General features: G+C 44.7%; 1 protein-coding gene across 37 annotated transcripts in view; it reads right to left on the bottom strand.

Moving 5' to 3' along the window:
- ZFHX3 (zinc finger homeobox 3) overlaps positions 1–13273 on the bottom strand; it is a 1555416-nt gene that overhangs the window by 315763 nt on the left and 1226380 nt on the right. For all 37 annotated transcript variants that reach the window (XM_054248756.2, XM_054248766.2, XM_054248759.2 and 34 more), the window contains one exon: positions 12017–12383. The gene's annotated coding sequence lies outside the window, so the exon portion shown is untranslated. The remainder of the gene's footprint in view (positions 1–12016; positions 12384–13273) is intronic.

The raw sequence follows: 13273 nt of genomic DNA, 5'->3' as shown, positions 1-13273 counted from the left end.
TTGTACTTCATCTTCTTTTCCATGAGACAAACGGGCAAATAGGCTTTTACCATGTTATCAAATGCCTCACTAAAGCCTGGCTCTTCTCTGTCTTCTATATTTCCTGGTTCCACTGAGATGCCAGTTGTGTCAAAGAACAAAAGGAAGTGTTCTCACAGGCCATTTACACATGCATCCTAGAGTCTGTGGTGAGGCAGTGGGCTCTAGTGTGCAGAATCTGCCCTCTTTCCCAGTGACCTTGTTCTGGATGTTTACGGCACTTACGTCATAGAACCCTGGACTTATAATTATACATGTTCTTATCCACATCTTTTTTTTTTTTTTTTTTTTTTAAATATGGAGTCTCCCTTTGTCGCTCAGGCTGGAGTACAGTGGGACGACCTCGGCTCACTGCAACCTCCACCTTCCGAGTTCATGGGATTCTCCTGCCTCAGCCTCCCGGGTAGCTGAGACTACAGGTGTGCACCACTACACTCAGATAATTTTTGTACTTTTTAGTAGAGACGTGGTTTCAGCATGTTGGCCAGGCTGGTCTCAAACTCCTGACCTCAGGTGATCCGCCCACCTTGGCCTCTCAAAGTGCTGGGATTATAGGGATGAGCCACCGTGTCCAGCCCTTGTCTGCATGTTGATTCAACCATGAGATAAGGAGCTCCTGAACTCTGAGCTTTTGTCTTAGTTGCCTCAAAATATCTCACGATAACTAGCACGAGATCCTACTTGGTAATTTTTCTCTAAATGAATACATGTTACATTTTATTCTCACTAACTTACTTATTTTTTATATAAGATGAAAGCAGATCCTGCAGTGGCTACTCGAAGATAGAGCTCCCTAGGCACGAGGGCAGGATGTGTGTGCCTGGGCAGATCTCCGCAGTCCCAACTGTTGCTCTTACTCACTGCTCATAAAAATCAGTTCCTTGCAATAAAAGCTCTCTTTGAAATACAGTGTGATGAAATCACTGAAAGGATGGCACAGTTTCTGAAACATCACAACATTACTGGATTCTGCAATAATGGCCAAATGAGACACAGGAAAGAGTATTTAAACACATACACACAAACACACACACACACACACACACAGACACACACACACACAAAACCCCTGGCCGGGCACAATGGCTTATACCTGTAATCCCAGCACTTCGGGAGGCCAAGGTGGATGGATCACTTGAAGTCAGGAGTTTGAGACCAGCCTGGCCAACATGGTGAAACCCTGTCTCTACTTCAAAAAATACAAAAATTAGCTGTGCATGGTGGTAGGCGCCTGTAATCCCAGCTACTTGGGAGGCTGAGGCAGGAGGATCTCTTGAACCTAGGAGGTGGAGGTTGCAGTGAGCCAAGACTGCATCATTGCACTCTAGTCTGGGCAACAGGAGCAAAACTCCGTCTCAAAAAAAAAAAAAAATCCAACACTTTACATTAGAGCCATCTAAGTCAGCATAACATGCAAATGAAACCTGAGTTAAGAGCATACTGCTAATGAGACCTCTTGTGATGGCACAGACAAAGTGTGTCAGTAGGATGTGACATGGCTGGACAGGGACATTTGGCTTATTTCTCCATTATGGTTCCCTTCTATATCATAACTGGTAACATATCTGAATAATTATCTGATATATAAGACATAAAGGGTAAAAAACTGTAAATGAATGGTGGAAAGTCTTGTGGTTTTCATGGTCAAATGACTTCCTTTGTGGTCATGTCTTTCCTGCTTCTTTTTTTATTCTTTTGAGACGGTCTCACTTTGTTGCCCAGGCTAGAGTGTAGTGGTGCCATCTTGGTTCACTGCAGCCTCGACCTCTCAGGATCAAGCCATCATCCCACCTCAGTCTTCTGAGTACCTCGGACTACAGGCGCGCACCATCACACCTGGCTAATTTTTGTGTTTTTTATACACACAGGGTTTCGCCATGTCGCCCAGGCTGGTCTCAAACTCCTGGGCTCAAGCAATCTGCCTACCTTGGCCTCCCAAAGTGCTGCGATTACAGGTGTGAGCCACTGCGTCCTGCCTTTCCTGCTTCTCATAGGCCAGAGAAGATTCCACAAATATCCCAGAACATGCCCCCACTGGAAAGGCCACACAGCCCCAGGGTGACACACCTGTTCTACATGAGGTCTAGGTCCGTGGTTCTTAACTGGGGCAAACTTTATCCCCGACATCCCAAGGGACATTTGGAAGTTTCTGAAGACATTTCTAGTAGTGACAATTGACATCTCATGGGTAGAGGCCAGGGATTCTGATAAATATTTGGCAATGCACAAGACACATTCCCACCACCCACAAGGAATTATCTGGCTCAAAATGTCAATAGCAATGACCTCAATAAAAAATTCCATTAATGAAAACTTTTAAGATCTAGCACAAAGCTAGATACAGTGGCTCACACCTGTAATCCCTGCACTTGGCAGGCTGAATCAGGTAAATCACTTGAGGTCAGGAGTTTGAGACCAGCCTGACCAACATGGAGAAACCCTGTCTCTACTAAAAATACAAAATGAGCCAGGCATGGTAGTGCATGCCTGTAATCCCAGCTACTCAGGAGGCTGAGGCAGGAAAATGGCTTGAACCTGGGAAACAGAGGGTGCAGTGAGCCAAGATCATGCCATTGCACTCCAGCCTGGGCAACAAGAGCAAAATTCCGTCTCAAAAAAAAAAAGAAAAATGTTGAACAAGACAAGAATGCACTTTCACCATTTTTGATCAATGTAGTACTGGAAGTTCTACCCAGAGAAATTAGGCAAGAGAAAGAAATAAAGTACATCCAAATTGGAAGGGAGTAGCCAAATTATTCTTGTTTGCAGATTTTAGAAAAACTTAGAAATGCCACCAAAATAACCTGTTAGAATTGATAAACAAATTCAGTGAAGTTACAAGATACAAAATCAACATTAAAAAATTAGTAGCATTTATATACACCAACAGCAAACAATCTGAAAAAGAAAATAAGACAGCAATCCCATTTACAATAGCTACAAAAATATAAAATACCTAGGAATAAATTTAACCAAAGACATAAAATATCTCTACAAGGAAAACTATAAAACACTGATGAAAGAAATTAAAGAGGACACAAAAAGATCAAAGATAGCCTGTGGTTAAGGACTAAAATAATTAATGTTGTTAAAATGTCAAGAATATTACCCAAAGCAATTTACAGACTCAGTGAAACCCCTATCAAAATACTAGAGATATTCTTCACAGAAACAGAAGAAGAAAAAAACAGTCCTAGAATCACAAAAGATCCCAAATGGCTAAAGAAAACTGGAACAACAACAACAAATCTGGTGGCATTGCATTACCTGACTTCAAAATATACTACAAAGCCATAGTAACCCAAACAGCATAGTACTAGCATAGAAACAGCCATGTAGACCAATGGAACAGAATAGAAAACCAGAAATTAGTTTATACATTTACAGCATTTACAACTCATTTTATTTTTATTTATTTATTTATTTGAGATGGAGTTTTGCTCTTGTTGCCCAGGCTTGCATGATCCTGGCTTACTGCAACATCCACCTCCTGGGTTCAAGTGATTCTCCTGCCTCAGCCTCCCAAGTAGCTGGGATTACAGGCATGCGTCACCATGCCCAGCTAATTTTGTATTTTTAGTAGAGATGGAGTTTCACTGTGTTGAGTGATCCACCTGCCTGGGCCTCCCAAAGCGCTGGTATTACAGGCATGAGTCACTGTGCCCAGCCTATAACTCATTTTCAACAAAGAACACACAATGGGAAAAGGACAGTCTCTTCCATAAATGTTCCTGGGAAAATTAGATAAGCATATGCAGAAGAATAAAGCTAGACCTCTGTCTTTCACAATAAATAAAAATCAAAATAGATTGAAGACTACATCTAAGACCTAAAACTATGAAACTCCTAGAAGAAAACATTAGGGAAACACTGCAGGACATTGGTCTGGGCAAAAATTTTGGGAATAAGACTTCAAAAGCACAGGCAACAGAAGCCAAAATAGAAAAATGGGATTACATTAAGCAAAAAAGCTCTGTACAGCAAAGGAGACAAACAGCAAAGTGAAGAAACAGCCTACAGAAAGGAGGAAAACATCTGCAAACTATGCAGCTAACAGGAGATCAGTAACCAGAATATATAAGGAACTCAAACAACTCAATAGCAAAAAAAAAAAAAAAAAAAATCAAATTATTAAAAATGGGCAAAAGATCTACATAGACATTTCTTAAAAGAAGACATATATAAGACAGATGGCCAACAGGTATATTTAAGAAATGCTCCACATCATTAATTGTCAAAGAAATGCAAATCAAAACCACAATGAGCTATCTTACCGCAGTTAGAATGGCTTTTATCAAAAAGACAGAAAATAACAAATGCTGGTAAAGACGTAGAAAAAGGGGAAGTCATGTGCACTGCCGGTAGGAATGTAAATTAGTACAGCCTCTATGGAAAAGTGGAGGGTCCTCAAAAATCGAAAAATAGAACTACCATATGATCTGACAATGCCACTGGTGAGTGTGTGTCGCAAAGAAAGGAAATCAGTATATTGAAGACAGAGCTAAACTTGTACCATGTTTACTGTGGCATTATTCACAATGGCAAAGATATGGAATCCACCCAAGTGTCCATCAGTGGATGGATGGATAAAGAAAATGTGGTAGAGATACATCATGAAGTATTAGTCTGCTATAAAAAAGAATTAAATCCTGTTATTCAGAGCAACATTAATGAAAATGGACTATAGTTAGCAATACTTTATTGTATAGTTCACAGTATCTAGGGCTATGCATGAACTCACACTGGTAATTTCAGCACTTTGGGAAGCTGAGGCAGGCAGATCGCTTCAGTCCAAGAGTTTAAGACCAGCCTGGGCAACAGGGCAAAACCCCATCTCTACAAAAAATACAAAAATTAGGCAGGCGTGGTGACAGGCACCTGTAGTCTCAGCTACTTAGGAGTCTGAAGTGGGAGGATTGCTTGAGTCCAGGAGGCTGAGGCTGCAATGAGTTGTGATGACACCACTGCACTCCATCCTGGGTGAAAGAGCAAGACCCTGTCTCCAAAACAAAACAACCAAGTAGCCAGAAGAGAAGAATTGGAATGCTCCCAACATAAGAAAAGATAAATGTCTGAGGTGACAGGTATCCCAATTACCCTGATAAGATCATTCATTACCCATCGTTCGCATGCATCAAAATATTGCATGTACCCCCCAAAATAGGTACAACTATTATGTATCAATTAGAAAAACACTGCAAACTTCCAAAAACTTAATTAAAAAGTATAATGAGTACTGCCATTGAGAATTCCTAGACTAGGAACACAGGGCTAGTCCTAAACCCAGACAGCCCGGCCCATCTTGAAGGGTCATGTAACTACGTGTTGTGGGTTTGTGAAGTAAGTCATAGATGGCAAACACCAGAAGATACTTTGCAATTCTATGGCGAGGTGCGGATACCAAGGCTGAAAGCCCCACCCAGTGGACCGCTTTGGACAGCAGCCTGAGTACATGTAGAGAAGCAAAAAGAATGTAAAATGTCATATCTGTTCTAATAATATGAAATGCCAGGAACAGAGACTGCTATGAAGGGCAAGTCTCATGGGACATGTTTTTCAAATGACTTTGGTGGATTGTGAACCGTGGTCCTGTGGATATGCCATAAGAAAATAAAAGCATTGTTTTCTTCCCTCAAAAATTAAATAAATAAATAAATAAATAAAAATGTTCCAGAGAAGTTCTGGAACATTCATAACATGTGGAAGCTTACTGGGAGCAAAGGTGCTGAGGAACTTTGCTCAGGGGATAGCCTACTTCTCCGCAGATGAAGGGTCGCAGACTCAGGAGGGTCTTGTGAGACTCCTTAAGGAGCATGTTGTTGGTCACGAATAGGCCCTGGCTTACAGCTTCTAGAGGTTTAACTGGGGCCTCTGAGGATCCAGGAATGTGATCTGAATATGAAACCAGTGTACCCAGCAGGACAGCAAGAGGTCCTGCATTTCATCCTAACTCTGGGAAAGTCCTTGTCTTACAGGAGGAAAAGGGAAACTCACTTCATCTAAAGCCCCTAGACTACAGGTACGTTTTCCCCAAATTGCCACTCTTTTTGATATAGCCAAGATTTTAAACATCACGAGTTTTATATATCACAGGGAAACTGCTGAATCTAATGAAACCTCGAGATGTCCCCTGGGAGAAGATTACAACTCTAATAGACCATCCTGGCCAACATGGTGAAACCCAGTCTCTACTAAATATACAAAAATTAGCCGGGCATGGTGGCATGCGCCTTTGGTCCCAGCTACTTGGGAGGCTGAGGCAGAAGAATCGCTTGAACCCAGGAGGCAGAGGTTGCAGTGAGCCGAGATTGCGCCACTGCACTCCAGCCTGGCGACAGAGCAAGACTCCGTCTCAAAAAAAAAAAGTGGGGGGGATGATGGGTAAGAATCCCATGGGACTGGCATTTGTATGTCTTTTTTCATGGAGATGACTTTGTCCATGTCAGTTTGGGCTCTTTCTAGGAATCAAGCGTAGTGTCCCCAAAGTCTAAGACATTATGAGGTTTAATGTGGTTCAAAGATCATGACATGTTTTAAATTGTAAGGGACAAAGAAGTCTATAAGCCAAACTTCCTTTTCTTTTCTTTCTTTTTTCTTCCTCTCTCTCTTTCTCTTCCACTCCTTTCTTTCATTCTCCCCTCCCTCCCTCCCTTCCTTCCTTCCGAGTCTCTCTCTGCCCACCAGGCTGGAGTGCAGTATAGCGATCATAACTGACAAGAGCCTCAAACTCCTGGGTTCAAGCGATCCTCTCATCTCAGCCCTCCACATAGTTGGGATCACAGCTGTGGGCCACCATGCTCAGCTAATTTTTGTATTTTTCATAAAGATGGGGTTTCACTATGTTGCTCAGGCTGGTCTCAAACTCCTGGGCTCAAGTGATCCATCTGCCTCAGCCTCTCAAAGTGCTGAATTCCAGGCAAAGGCCACTGTGCCCAGCCCATTTCTTTTATTTCAAATACCTGTACTTCCCATCTCCATGATTACATGAAGCCTACAGTGTAAGAAACCACCTAAATGAATTCTATCTGAATGTCGAATCCAGGTATGGAGAGAACAAAGGATGAATGAGAGTGGCAGAATGAGGATTAGCCAGGCATGGTGGTGGGCGCTTGTAATCCCAGCTACTTTCATACTCAGGCAAGTTTCTGGGGACCAGGCAGGTAAGGCAGGACAGAGTAGATAGTGGGGGCCTGGATCCAGGTAACTAAATGAGAGTTATGTCATTCTCAGATACTTCCTGAAGTTCAAGGCAGGAAATCTGGGAGATTGAGACACTAGTATCAGAAGGCAGACCACTGACAAGAATTCATCTTATCACAGGAAGGCTGGTCTTCTAACCTCATCGTGCTGGCCATGCCCACTACTCACTGGAGAGTCTTGACCCTACATAAATCCTGAAAGGGAATCAGACTGTTTGCTATACATGGTGGGGGTTGGGGTAGGTGGCAGCCAGAGAAAGCATGAGGCAGAAAGGCACAGCTCATTGGAGGCCTTAGGATTGGATAGCACCTCTGCATTTGAACTTAACATAGGCCTGGGTGAAGATCTCAGTAGCTGGCACAGACAGACACCCACTTCCAAAGGCAAAAGTAATATTACACCTTCATTTTATTTATTTGTTTGTTTGTTTGCTGAGTCTTGCTCTTGTCACCTAGGCTGGAGTGCAGTAGCATGATCTTGGCTCACTGCAACCTCTGCTTCCTGGGTTCAAGTAATTCTCTGGCCTCAGACTCCCAAGTAGCTGGGATTACAGCTGCCCACCACCATACCTGACTAATTTTTCTGTAATTTTAGTAGAGATCGGGTTTCACCATGTTGGCCAGGCTGGTCTCGAACTCTTGACCTCAGGTGATCCACCCACCTCTGCCTCCCAAAGTGCTGGGATAACAGGCGTGAGTCACCTTGCTCGGCCTAATGTTACACCTTTAGATGGGGTCTTTGCATTTCCTTACTCCAGGCGTATATTTTTACCAAGGAAAAATCAAACTGCAGAGAGCTGAGCCACCATGAAGCCAACTATGTCACTGAACAAGGGTCTAATGCAAGCTACATCAGGGATGCCAGTGTGATGAAGTCATGGATGCAGTGACCATACTATCCATTGACCCAGCACTGACTGGCATGAATCAGGGCAGGTCTCTGACAACAGGAATCCTGTGATTCCAGATTTGTCCCTAGATAGGATGAATGTACCAGGTGAGGCTTTCATTCTTGCAGACACAGAGTGTAAGGTATCATGTTGCCCTGGGAAGCTGACCTGCAGGCTTTACTAATGATCATCGAGCCTTTTGTTAATGACTAGAAATATTTGAAGATTCCCCTATCAGTGTCCAAGGCTGGGGAACTATCTACAGGATATAAGGATAAAGGAATATTCCTGAACCCAAGCTGTGCTCGCTTTAAGGCCAGTGGTCCCCAACCTCATCTCCAGTCTTGATTCCTTCCCAGATCCTATATACAATGCACAAAATATCTACCTGTGATTCCCAAATAGCCTGTGTGTCCTCTGCAGAGAATGCCTTATCCCCATCAATATCAACCCCTCCAGGCTGAGTCACTTTTTTTTCCTAATGCGTGCTATCCAAGTTCACTGTAATGACTATATTTAAACTATATGTGTGAAGCTGGGCCTGTGGCTCATGCCTGTAATTCCAGCATTTCAGGAGGCCAAGGCAGGCAGATCCCTTGAGCTCAGGAGTTTGAGACCAGCCTGGGCAACACGGGGAAACTTCGTCTCTACCAAAAATTCAAAAATTAGCTGGGGGTGGTGGTATGCTCCTGTGGTCCTAGCTACTCAGGAGGCTGAGATGGGAGGATGGCTTGAGCCCGGAAGGCAGAGGTTGCAGTGGGCTGAGATGGTGCCACTGCACTCCAACCTGGGTGATAGAGACCCTGTCTCAAATTAAGTAAATAAATTAAACTACATTTGTCATTGTCTACTTGATTATCTTTTTCTTTTTTTTTTTGAGACAGAGTGTAACTCTGTCACCAGGCGCCAGGCTGGAGTACAGTGGTGCAATCTTGGCTCACTGCAACCTCCATCTTCTGGGTTCAAGTGATTCTCCTGCCTCAGCTTCCCAAGTAGCTGGGACTACAGGTGCGTGCCACCACGCCCAGCTAATTTTTGTATTTTTAGTAGAGACGGGGTTTCATCATGTTGGCCAGGATGGTCTCGATCTCTCGATTTCATGATCTGCCTGCCTCGGCCTCCCAAAGTGCTGGGATTACAGGTGTGAGCCACAGTGACTGGCCGATTATCTTTTTCATAAAGCAAAACTACTCTGAGATCACGGACTATTTTTTTGTTTGTTTGTTTCGCTCTTGTTACCCAGGCTGGAGTGCAATGGCACGATCTCGGCTCACCGAAACCTCTACCTCCTGGGTTCAAGCAATTCTCCTGCCTTAGCCTCCCAAGTAGCTGGGACTACAGGTGTGTGCCACCATGCCCAGCTAATTTTTGTATTTTTAGTAGAGATGGGGTTTCACCATGTTGACCAGGATGGTCTCGATCTCTTGACCTCGTGATCCACCCGCCTCGGCCTCCCAAAGTGCTGGTATTACAGGCGTTAGCCACCACGCCTGGCCCCATTTTTTCAAGTGTATACATGTGATATGCTTATCACAGCACCTATCACATAGCATTTGCTGAGTAAATGTCTGTGGAAGGAAGAAAGGGAGGCAAACTGGGCTGGATGTGAAAGAAGCAGTAAAGGACAGGGTGCAGTGGCTCATGCCTGTAATCCTAGCATTGTGTGAGGCCAAGGCAGACAGATTGCTTGATCCCAGGAGTTGGAGACCAGCCTGGGCAACATGGTGAAACCTGACCTCTACAAAAAAACAGACAAGCAGCCAGTAGTCCTAGTTACTGAGGAGGCTGAGGTGGGAGAATCACTAGAACCCAAGATGTCAAGGCTGCAGTGAACCATGATTGTACCACTGTACTCCAGCCTGGGAGACACAGTGAGATCCTCTCGTGAAAAAAAAAAAAAAAAAAAAAGAAGCAGTAAAGACCACTAATCAGGCAGTCAGCAGTGTTAGGCTTTTCCAAAAGGGGCATTGGCCAGTGAGCGTAGGAGAGACAACCTCATGGAGATCTACAGAGGAGTTGGCCATTGCTTTCAGCGGCTGCAGGGCTGTGATTCCCACTGTGCTTATTGGCGGAATCCCTCTTTCTTGGATCAACCAGGGACTTACCTTCCTCGAAGGCCAGCATGCAGTCCTGTGCTGGCAACATTTCTGTAGAGCTGGCCAGCAGCAGCCTGAGGTTGGCTATGTCAGATGGTTCCTAGCATCCTAGAAGCTGAGCCTTGCTCAATCCTGTCTTTATCCTGTCAGCTTCCTCTGAAGCCCCTGATATTTGATATTATGGTTTTGATCTTTATTAATAATGACCTCACATAGTTAACCTTAGTTTTGGCTAACTGCTAGTTCGTCGAGCTGAGTCTTCATTCAGAAATTCACAAAATACTTTGTGAATTTGACAATGCCACTGAATTTTCACAATACTATCCAATGGCCACAAGCATCATTATAGGTGAGAACCCTGAGGATACCCATAAGGGTATTTCAAGATGCTAGAATGTGACAACATAGATCTCTTCCACTTTCTACTCACCTTAGCAAACCAGTACATTCGGTATTCAGGATATTCAATAGAACATTCAGCACATCCTTAACTGCTCTTAGAAATCGGTTCTATCGATATATCAGCTATTCAAAGAAAGTGCTTTTAAGTTCATTGTTGAACACAGTCATGTCATGTCTTGCAATCACAGAGTCAACGAATGTTTGAACTCTAAGATTTCTTATAGACAGGCTACTCTGAATTAAGAACACTATCACCCAGCTAAAAAGGGTAAGTCACTTAGTAACTTGCCCAAGGAGCACACAGCTAGTGCGTGGCTGAACCTGATGTGGAAGTAAACATCATGAGCATAAGCCACCTTTCTACCACTGTGTGTTGTGTTGAAGGTATGAAGATACTATGTATATATTCACACATGCACACACATAAAAGGATAAAGTCTTGTGTCACATAGACCCAGTTGTCTGAAGAAACCATCAGCCCTACTAAAACAATAGCCCATTTAAGTTTAAGAGAGCTTGGTGAGGCCCAGAGCCTCACCAGCCCCCCAGAACACAGAGTATTGTTTCCATCCAAAATTTGCACTGAAAGGAAGCCTGTCAGCTGGCAGTGACCTCGTGAGACAACTGTGGGGAGAGCAAAGGGCCGAGAAGAGAAAGGCCTCATTCTCACTGCAAACAGGAAAAGGAAAGAGAAAAAGCAAGCTCTGTCTCCACACCAGATTTGCTGGGTTGCCTATGAACTGTTACAGTACGTTCCATCAAATAGACGCCTTCATAGAATCAAGCAGAGCGCGAACACCGTGTTTGGGGCCCCCACTCCCAGGACACACACGTGGGCTGGCTTACACATGCTCTTGCTCTCTCGCGCCCTGGGAGAGCACTTATATGGGCTTCATGAGGCTAAGTAATAAACACTTTGTCTTCACCCTGCTATTTATGGGTTGCTTGGGGCATCCTGTTCTTTCCACTGCCCTTACCTGAACAGACGGCTCCCGCAGACCCCCAGTTTAATAGGGACAACAGTAAATCTGAAAGGCTGTGTGTGCCCCACGTGCTCGTGTTTTCCTGGCCACCCATGCTAATTGCAGAGAGAGGCCAACCTGCATCCCTCCGGTTATTCTCTGTGTGCCCTTCCTGGAGGTGAAATCCCTTCTCCTTTTTCTTCAGGCCCTTGCTTTCTTCCGTCCTTTTAGACATCTCTCTAACATAACCTTTGCTATTTGACCCCTCCCAGAGATCCCTTCATTCTTCAGCAATGGACCAAAGAACTCTGAAAACAAGAACGACCCCGACAGCTGCAAACCACCAGCCCTCGCCTCCAGCAGAGGTTTTCGCGGAACTCTGGGCGACCAGGCGCATGCAGAGAGGTTAGGAGATGATCCGGTCCTACCTGGCGTTGACTTCCAGGTTCACTTAAAGGCCGCGTGCCACCCCGTGCACATTGTATTTGGGTTGCAAAAGGAAAAGATGCATATTGAAAGCCGGAAGTGCGCCCAGGCCAACAGACGTCTGTGTCAGGCCGCAGGGGACGACCCTGAAAGAGTCCGGCGGATGCAGAACCACAGCTGATCACTTTGGTCCGTTTGGGAGCCCCTTTCGTTCAGCTCCTTTGGGGGTTCCAGGGATTTCAGAGCTTCCAGGTCCTGTAGGAAGAGATGGAGTCACGGCTGCACCCTGTCCACTCTCGGGCTATTACACCAGCCTGGAGCCCCGCCACTTGTCGGTCTTGTCTTCATCTTGGGCTAACCGGCCGTCTCCTGCAAACAGACAAGACAGAGAAGGATGAGTGAACTCGGCCTCTCCCCACAGAATACAGTTCGCCATTACAGCGCTGATTAAATACAGGACATTATCTCACCATAATGCCCTTCTGGCGGCGTTCCCAGGAAAATTCTAACTAATCATAAAAATAGAAAGAAAAACGCAACCTAAATTCCATTCCTCGTCTTAAATGAGTGATATGTTCACTTTTATTTATTTTTCTGGAAGCGAGGCGGGAAAAGAAAATGAATTTTAGGGCTTAGAAAAACAAGCTACTAATAGTACTAAGTAGAGCTGGGCGGTGGTGCAGACGGCTCAGGTCTAGCAGGGATGGAACCAGCATGGCATGGGCGAGTCCCCGCCCAGTCTTTGGCTGAAAACTTTGAGTTTAGCACTGGAGTAACTGGCAGGGCAAAGGCAGGGTGGGGTGAAGGAAGGTTGTGGGGTTGAGTGTGGACTCCTTCCACCCTATCCCCCACACATACGCACACACAAGCTAGGCGCTCAATAGCTTTCTTTTTTTTTTTTTGAGACGGAGTTTTGCTCTTGTTACCCAGGCTGGAGTGCAATGGTGCAATCTTGGCTCACGGCAACCTCCGCCTGCTGGGATCAGGCAATTCTCCTGCCTAAGCTTCCTGAGCAGCTGGGATTACAGGCACGCACCACCATGCCCAGCTAATTTTTTTTTTTGTATTTTTAGTAGAGACGGGGTTTCACCATGTTGACCAGGATGGTCTCAATCTCTTGACCTCGTGATCCACCCACCTCGGCCTCCCAAAGTGCTGGGACTACAGGCTTGAGCCACCGTGCCCAGCCCTCAATAGCTTTCTTATAGCCCAAGTAGGCAAATCCTCCTCCAATATAGCTTTTAAATAATGCCTGATCT

The sequence above is a fragment of the Callithrix jacchus genome, chromosome 20 (assembly GCF_049354715.1).
Source record: "Callithrix jacchus isolate 240 chromosome 20, calJac240_pri, whole genome shotgun sequence".
NCBI lineage: Eukaryota > Metazoa > Chordata > Mammalia > Primates > Cebidae > Callithrix > Callithrix jacchus.
This window is presented reverse-complemented; position numbering and strand designations above follow the sequence as displayed.